Source organism: Tamandua tetradactyla, chromosome 19 (genome assembly GCF_023851605.1).
Source record: "Tamandua tetradactyla isolate mTamTet1 chromosome 19, mTamTet1.pri, whole genome shotgun sequence".
Taxonomy (NCBI): Eukaryota; Metazoa; Chordata; class Mammalia; order Pilosa; family Myrmecophagidae; genus Tamandua; species Tamandua tetradactyla.
The window spans coordinates 6,654,237-6,662,771 of record NC_135345.1 but is presented as its reverse complement, the minus strand read 5'-3'; the positions used below and the strand labels follow the sequence as shown (position 1 = coordinate 6,662,771).

At 51.2% G+C, this 8,535-nt stretch overlaps 1 protein-coding gene across 2 annotated transcripts in view; it reads left to right on the top strand.

Moving 5' to 3' along the window:
- Positions 1–7,064: 7,064 nt before the first annotated feature.
- The window catches only part of WFS1 (wolframin ER transmembrane glycoprotein), a 38,147-nt gene continuing 36,676 nt past the window's right edge, over positions 7,065–8,535 (top strand). Inside the window, exon 1 of one of the 2 annotated variants that reach the window (XM_077136360.1) lies at positions 7,065–7,222. The gene's annotated coding sequence lies outside the window, so the exon portion shown is untranslated. Of the gene's footprint in view, positions 7,232–8,535 lie in introns of both variants that reach the window. The other variant, XM_077136359.1, reaches the window with a different exon arrangement.

Here is an 8,535-nt window from a genome sequence, read left to right as displayed (position 1 = left end):
GTTGTTGAGTTGTTTAGGTATTCTTTATATATCCTGGGTATTAAATTTTTATCCAATAATTGGTTTGAAACTATTTTCTCCTATTCTATAGGCTGTCTTTTCACTCTCTTGGTAACCTGCTAAGTTTTGGTGTAGTTTGTTACATGGCAATAGTTACTGACTCTCATGAAATATGCCTTACTTCTCCCAAGGGTCAGGTGGGTTGGGGTGCTACTTCTTTGCCTAATGGATGAGTTCCAAACTCTTCAGCACGGCTCTCCAGGCCCTTCACTTATCTCTCCATCCCCAATCCATGTCTGCTCTCCTTATCCCAAACTTTTGTCTGGATCCACCCTTCTCTTTCACCCCTCCAAGCCTTTGCATGCATCATGGCTTCTACCAGGAAAGCCCTTTTTTTCCTCTTCCCAGAGTAAAATTAAGACCTGGCTCAAATGCTCCCCCTTCCCCCAAATCTCCCAAACCTCCTCCAGAGTCCCACAGTCCTTCACAGCACCTCTGCTAGGTCCCAACCACCCTGAACCTCACTGTGTAAATAACTGTGGGTGTCTGCCCCCGATGCTCTGCTTCGCTGGGACCCCAGCCTCTCTCCAGCAGAATCTGCGTGTTGCCATCAGGCCATACCCAGCTCCTCTTCCCCCAAGAACGAGAACAGATACGCTCTGGAGACGGCAGGCTGTGTTCTCTGCACCAGGGCAGGACAAAGTTCAAGTAAAACTGGGAAGAGCCCCCAGTATAATATAGCCTCTGGGAAAAACTGTACATTCAACGAATTCACGCCGTTTCATATCCAACAACAGCATCGGCTCCCGCGTGTGCACCATGCTAATTACTCGTAGCCAGGCCTTCTCCTTACTCTGAAGAGATACTCTTTGGCATTTCATGAGCAGGTAGTGACCATAGTCTGATGCTTTCCATTATTTCAAAAATTTAAGGGAAACAATGATCTGCAATCCCAGTAAGCCTTCTGGGTAACAGGTATTTCTAAAGATTGTCAAAAACAATTTCTCTTTTGCTGAACTGTCTAAGTTGCTCCTACAAATATCAAAAATGCTTTCTTCCCCCCAACATTTCCTGCCAGTCTCCTTGTGGGCCTGCGTGTAGACAGTTCCAATCACTGCTACTAAGCCAAGCAGGTGTCCAGAAAGTTCTGGGGAAGATTTTGAATTGAGCAATTTTCAGCTCCTCTTGACATTCTCCCAAGTGCTGTGATGCAAAACATTTCGCTCTATTGTCTCCTGCTAAAGTGAACGAGAAGTTTCCTCTCCCACCAGCTCTGGGTTTTGTGAAGATGACAGGAGCGGCTCAGGACTGATCACGGGCTGCAAGTTCCCTGCCGGGAGGCGCGGGTGGGAGGCCCGGGAGGAAGCCTGGGGGTGTTTGTTTGAAACCTGGGGCATGTGGGTGGAGGTGGCACAGCAGGGCTTTAGGGACAATCAGACCCAAAAGGTGTCACTGAGTGACTGTGGGCGTGTCACTCCACATCTCAAATGCGCACCTGCCGTATTGCCTGCCCAGGGCTGCGGGGTGGGTTTACAGAGCCACGAGGTGTAGAGGGAGCTGCGCTGCTTTGGGGTGTGATAATGAAGGAAACCAGCACCCACTAAGTCCCACTGCTCGCCAGGCGCTGTGCTAGGTCCTACCTTGCGCAGAAGGGAACTCACGGATCTTCCTCAAACCCTGTGGAATTCTGGCAACTGCCCTCACTTCATAGGTGAGGAACAAGGTGAGGCTCAGAGATATCCAGTGAGTTTTTCTAGGTCTAAAAACCTCAGCTAAGCCAGATTGACCTGATGATCCAGCCACGGCAAGAGCTCAGGCGCCTTATCTCGTTCTCTCTCTCTCTCTCTCTCTCTGTGCTCAGTCCTCCAATTTAAATGAAAACAATTCTGGAGGTGGAAAGCTTGAAGGCAGTGCTTGCTACTGGGTCACATGTCGTGGCCTTGCTCTAGTTTGCTAGCTGCTGGAATGCAACACACCAGAGACGGATTGGCTTTTAATAAAAGGGGATTTATTTTGTTAGTTCTTCAGAGGAAAGGCAGCTAACTTTCCACTGAAGTTCTTTCTTACGTGGAAGGCACAGGATGGTCTGTGCTGGTCTTCTCTCCAGGCCCCTGGGTTCCAACAACTTTCCCCGGGGTGACTTCTTTCTGCATCTCCAAAGGCCTGGGCTGAGCTGTGAGTGCTGAGATGAGGAATGACGAGCTGCTTAGGCTGTGCTACGTTGCGGTCTCTCATTTAAGCACCAGCCAATTAAGTCAAACGTCCTTCATTGCAGCAGGCATGCCTCCTAGCCGACTGCAGATGTAAATCAGCAACAGCTGAGGTTCATGTACCATTGGCAGCGACAAAATTAGGTACACTCACCTGGCCAAGTTGACAACTGAATCTAACTATCACAGGCCTCTTCCAGCTTCTGGGGGCCACTGGCATTCCCTGGTGGGCAACCATTCTCCTCCACTCTCCCAGGCCAGCATGCTCCAATCTCTTAGCTCCACCTTCACCTATCGCCTTCGCTGGGTGTGCCCAGTCCCCCTCTACCTCCACCTTAAAAAAAGGACACGTCTGATGGCATTTGGGGCCACACAGATAACCAGTAGAATCTCCCAATCTTTTGATTGTTCACTGGATCACTGCAAAGATATTCTCAGATAAGGTCACATTTACAGGTTCCAGGAATACCTGGTATCTTGGGGGGGGGGGGTCAATCATTTAGCCGACTATACCAATAGTCTGAAAAAGCCCCCCAGTTCTGCTCTCTTTTAGAAGATGACTCCCCAGGCCTCCTTCTTCCTTTTTCTTTGCACACTTTGCAGAGCCAGTGCCTGGAACCGGTGGGAAGCCACTAGATGTTTGGTGAGCAAAGGGAAGTCAGCTTTAAATGTGGGTAGAAAGGAAGCAGCAAGAACGTGGAGCACAGGATTTAAGGATTGTGGGAAGAAATTAGGGGACTGCAGGTGGGACACATGGACTGATGATGGGAGAAGCATATTGCTCTCTCCTGGATGGTTGGTCTTTCTGAGCTGACCTATTACATTTTTAGTGTTTCAGCTCCCTGGAGCATGTAAAGGGTTTCTGTGTTCTGACTGAGGCACCTTCAGCAGTCTCACATATTTTGCTGAAGTTCAATTTCTTCTCCTCCCTCACTCTTCTATAGGAGAAACTGTTCAGTGTTCTTCCCTCTACTTGTTGTGTTTTCTCCAAGGGTTCGTGAAGTATGTTCAGTGCCCACGAGGCAGTGGCCAGTCAGGCGGTGGTGGGCAGCGAGGCCACTTCTGTTCCTGTGGTCAGAACGCATGAGTCGGCACCCCTGATACTCTCTCAAACATTAGGGACTCCAAGGCATTAGGCCAAGCTCTTGATCTCGAGGCTTGCCCCTGTGAAGTTTATTTATGTAGCAGAGAAACTAAGCCTTCCTTTCGTTACGCCTGAGTTACTTCCAGAGGACCTTTGTTGTTGCTCAGATGTGGCCGCTCTCTCTCTAAGCCCAAGTCTGCAAGTGAAATCATTACCCTTCCCCCTACATGGGATATGACATTCAGGGGTGAAAGTCTCCCTGGAAATGTGGGACATGACTCCCAGGGATGAGCCTGACTCTTGTACCGTTGGATTCACAATGCCTTCCTGACCAAAAGGGGGGAAAGAATTATAACAAGGTATCAGTGGCTAAGAGAGTTGTTCTAGTTTGCTAGCTGCTGGAATGCAATATACCAGAAACAGAATGGATTTTAAAAAGGGGAATTTAAGAAGTTGGTAGTTTATAGTTCTAAGGCTGAGAAAATGTCCCAATTAAAGCAAGTCTATAGAAATGTCCAATCTAAGGCATCCAGGGAATGATAACTTGGTTCAAGAAGAAAAAGGCCTGATGAAGTTCAGGGTTTCTCTCTCAAATGAGAAGGTACATGGCCAACATGGTCAGAGTTTCTCTCTTGGCTGGAAGGGCATATGGTGAACATGGCATCATCTGCTAGCTTTCTCTCCTGGCTTCCTGTTTCATGAAGCTCCCCAGGAGGCATTTTCCTTCTTCAACTCCAAATGTCACTGGCTGGTGGACTCTGCTTCGTGGTGCTACAGCATTCTCTGCTTTCTCCGAATCTCTGGCTTTCTCCAATATGTCCCTCTTTTATAGGACTCCAGAAACTAATCAAGACCCACCCAAATGGGTGGAGACACATTTCCCCCAATCCAGCTTAACAACCACTCTTGATTGGGTTACATCTCCAGGGAGATGATCTAATTACAGATTCAAACATACAGTATTGAATAGGGATTATTCTGCCTTTATGAAATGGGATTTAGATTAAAACATGGCTTTTCTAGGTGACATACATCCTTTCAAACCAGCACAAGAGTTCAAATAGAGTGGAAAGGCCACTCTGGAGGCTACTCTTATGCATGCTTCAGCTAGATATTGCCATTATAATGGCTTGCCAAACCCCAACCAAAACCATTCCTGGCAACCCTAAAGAACATCGAGGGCTTTATCTGAGATTCTAAAAAGGTTTCCTGCACTATGGCTACTTTCCAGAAACCTACGACTTCCAGATGTGTTCCTAGGCCAGATAAGTCCTGAAATCCAGAGGACCCAGCCTCTCTAGAACATCAGTTATTTCCATCCCCCTATCCCATATTATTGGCAGCCCTTTCCAACACGAAAAAGTTAGAAAGGGCAGAACTCAAATACCCCTAAAGATTGGGAGAAAGAGCAAAGGAGAAGGTGAAGTTATAACAGAGAAGATAGGATTTAATAAGTGAGTATGACTGCTGAATCATTATATTGGTTCCCCAAAGGTGGACTGCAGGAACCATCTGGGTCTTTGGGAAGCCACCTAGCCTCCAGGGCTCCCCAGTAAAAGGAGAGGAGGAGAGAATTGTAAAGATGGGAGGGTCAAAAATAGAAGCGGCTCATTTAACTGGTTTATAAAGAGCCTCTAAGATACCAGTAGATAAATGGTAGGGCAGATGCTTCTCAAAGTTAACAAGCATGAGAAGTCCAACCTTGTTAGCTACCATGATGTCTTAGTTTCCAGGCTGCTGTGACAAATCACACAAGTTGGCTTAAATAATGGGAATGTGTTTCAGAGGCTAGAAGGCCGGCTTCCTCTCAGGGATGGCAGCGTTCTGGCTGCTGGCATTTCTTGGGTTCCTTGGCTTTCCCGTCACTTGGTCATGTCCTCTCCTTTCTCTCCCAGGTTCCTGCTGACTTTTGGCTCCTCCCACTGGATTTCTCTTTATTAGACCCCCAGTAATAGGATTAAGACCCACCCTGGTTCATTTGGCCACCCCTCAATTAAAAAAGAATCCTCAAAAGGTCCTATTTGCTATGGTTTTCTTCATTTACAGAGGAAGAAACTGAGGCGTAAAGACCTTCCCGAATGTCAATGTGCAGGTTAAAAGATCTGATCTGGTGGGCCTGGGGCGGCCTGGGATTCTGCATCTCTAACAAGCCGAAATGATGCCGAATCTGCTGGTCCCCAGAGCCTGTTTGGAGTAGCAAGAGGTGGAATAAATGGCCCAGGGTTACACAGGGAGAAAGGAGTCATAAATCTAGACGCCACGCTGGTTTCCCTGTCTTTATTTGCTTTTAGCAACTTCGCTGGAACGAGGATATGTATCACAGTGTTATTTCTAAAAACAAATATGATCATGAAATGGGAAGCAGCCCAAATTCTAGAAAAGGCAGATTGTTGAAAGTGATTAATTCTCTCAGGAAATATTTATTGAGGGCCTACTATGTGCCAGGCATGCAGTACACGATGGGCTCAGAGTCCCTGTCCTCTAGTGGGAGAAAGAGATGGGAGAACAAGTATCCCTAGGACAGGAGATGTGCAGCCGGAGGTGTGGGAGTTTTGAGGGAGAGGCTCCAAAATCTGGGATGGGGAGCAGGGAGCAGCCTAGCGATGGGATATGCCTTTTCAAAGGCACTAAGAACATCTGAGAATCCGTATTTTCTTGTGATAGGCCCGAACCAAACAGACTTTGATAGAAAACTATATATATGGTGTAATCATAATGATGCTTGAATATCCTTTTTAAAAAAATATGCAAAATATGCACATATTCCAACAAGTAAACAGTGATTGTCTTCAAGTGATTTTCTTCTTCTTTTTAGTTTTCTGTATTCTCCAAATTTTCTGGAATTAGTGCATTATAAGGGGGGTAAGGACAATTTTTAATGCATTGCTTTGGGCAAATAACTATCCATCTTTGAGCCTCAATTTTTCCATCAGTAAAAATGAGTTTAAAGCCTCCTGCCCCAGGGGGTAGCTGGTGGTGAATGGAACCACCATTTGTGAATACAAATCCTGGCAGGGGACAGAGCCCCAGGAGCCCGAGGTGGCGGGACAGGGCCTCTCATTCTCAAAGTAGACCTTTCCCTCACCTCTGAACCCCACCTCTCACTCACCGAGAGCACAGAAAAAAGAGGGTCTCCAAAGCTCCCCAACCTAGCGTCACTCCACGCGCACACGTTATTTTATAAGGGGAGCCCTCACACTTACCCCGTGAAAGCATGCTACGTCGCACTTGATGGTGTGCATTTAGAGCAGGGCTTGGTTACATGCAAACATTTACACAGACTCAGTTTTTCTCTCTCTGCTTTGTTTTATTTGGTGAGCCCCCTCTTACCACTGGAAAGGCCGGAATTAAAGCTTCTAAAAATGCACTCGTTAAGATTATATGAGCAACTATAATGAATCTGAAGTTGGGGCTCTTTGGGCCTGAGATGTAGACAAAAGGCGAACCCATTTTGGAGTCCGGCCCTGCTTTACTGAGGCGAGGGGCTCCGCCCAGCGATGGAGAGCGTGTGGGCGGGGCGGGACCGGGGGCGGGGCCGGGCCTCAAGTCCGCTAGGAAACCTTGGCGGTGGGCGTGTCAGACCCCGCCCACCCGGCGTCCTCCGAACAGGCGGCACCAGGGGAGGGCCGGAGGCAGTCTGGCGAGGCGCACCCTGATTGGCAGGTGCTCCGGCTGCTCGGCGAGTCGAGCTGGCTTCGCGTCCTCGGGCCGTGCCGTGATTGGAGGGCGTCCGGATGCCCCGCCCCTTTCCCCGCCCCTCTCCCCGGCGCCTTGGGCTGCGCTGGTCGGCTCCCTCAGCAGCGAGCGCCACTGTCTGTTCCCGGTGCTTCGCTCCCGGCTCCGGCCCTTCTCGCGCCTCCCGAGAACTTGCCGCGGACCCAGAGGCCCGAGGGCGTCGAGGCGTCACGCGGGCTCACTCGCGGGCCGGGTGAGTCGGGTGAGTATGGCGGGGCGGGAGGCAGTCTGCCGGGGGCTGTAACGAGACCCGGGAACGCTGGGAGGCGACCCCGCCTCGGGCCTCAGTTTCCCCTTCTGCGTGGAAGGGTGGGGGTGCTGATCCTCTTGGCCCCTGCAAGTTCTCAGAAGTTGGCAGGCTGGGGACCCCGCCCGCGCCTGCGAGCTCAAGGCGACCCCTCCGTGGGCGGAGATTGGGTGCAGGGGGTGCGCGCCCCGCCCCGGACCCTGTCCCGGGCCCCGCGCCCCTCGGTCCCCGCCGGTGCCCGCGTTCCGAGCACTTCCAGCCCGCGGGGCCCGGCGGTGAACCCCCAGGGCGGGCAGAAAAGCTGAAGGGACCGACCTGCCCCATCACGGCCCTTTCCCCGCAGGCTGGAAGGCGCCGGGACCCCCTCCGCCAGCCCCCACCAGAGGCTGCGGACTGACGGGGTTCGGGGCCCCACAGTGGGGGCCACCGCGGGGGGCCAGCTTCCTGGCCTGGCTGAACCACCCCCAGCCCCCAAGTCCGCTTAGGAGTTGAGGGGCAGCCACTCCCCTTCTCAGGTTCCACAGGCTCCTTCTCACCAAGGGAGCGGGCAGTGGCAGCTCCCTTGGCCCTGGCCCTGCGGGACATTGATTTTTGTTTGGGCAGTTGGAAGTTTTCTGGGGAATCCAACACAGCCCTTTTGGATGTGATGGAGCCTTTCCTCCAGCCCCATTTTTTGTAGTTGATGTTATGAGATTCCAAGGCATTAACATTTGTGCAGCACCCTCACCCCCCACCCCATACGCACACAGTAGTCTTGGGATTGTGGTCCCCATGTCATGCAAGAGAGAGCCGAGGCTTAAGGGGGTTGGTGGCCTGCCTGGGACAACGCAGCCTGGAGTGAAACCTCCGCCCCACACCCACAACGGAGCTAAGAAGCACAGCACCGTGTCTCCTCTCCTTGGACAGTGACCCCTGGCATTTGGCCCAGGGCTTTACTGCTTGTCGCGGGCTTTCCTGCTGCTTGGGTGCATCGCTCACCCAGCCTGTGCTGCCGCAGCCCGGGAGCCTGCTGATGGGAAGCCCAGGGGCCACCTTGCCTGCCACCCACCTGTTGTTCCCTCTCCAGGGGGCTCTGAGGCTAACTGCAGCCCCTTCGCTTGGGACCAGGGATTTAGAGAGGCATTTCTAGCATTTTTCCCTCAGGGAGGCCCCCTCACCCTCTCCTGCACCCGCAGTGGATGGGCCTTTACTAGGTGCAGGAAAGGTTGGCTAGGAAATGAAATCTCACTTTTTCCCCCAGTCAGGCCTCCCCTGTCTGT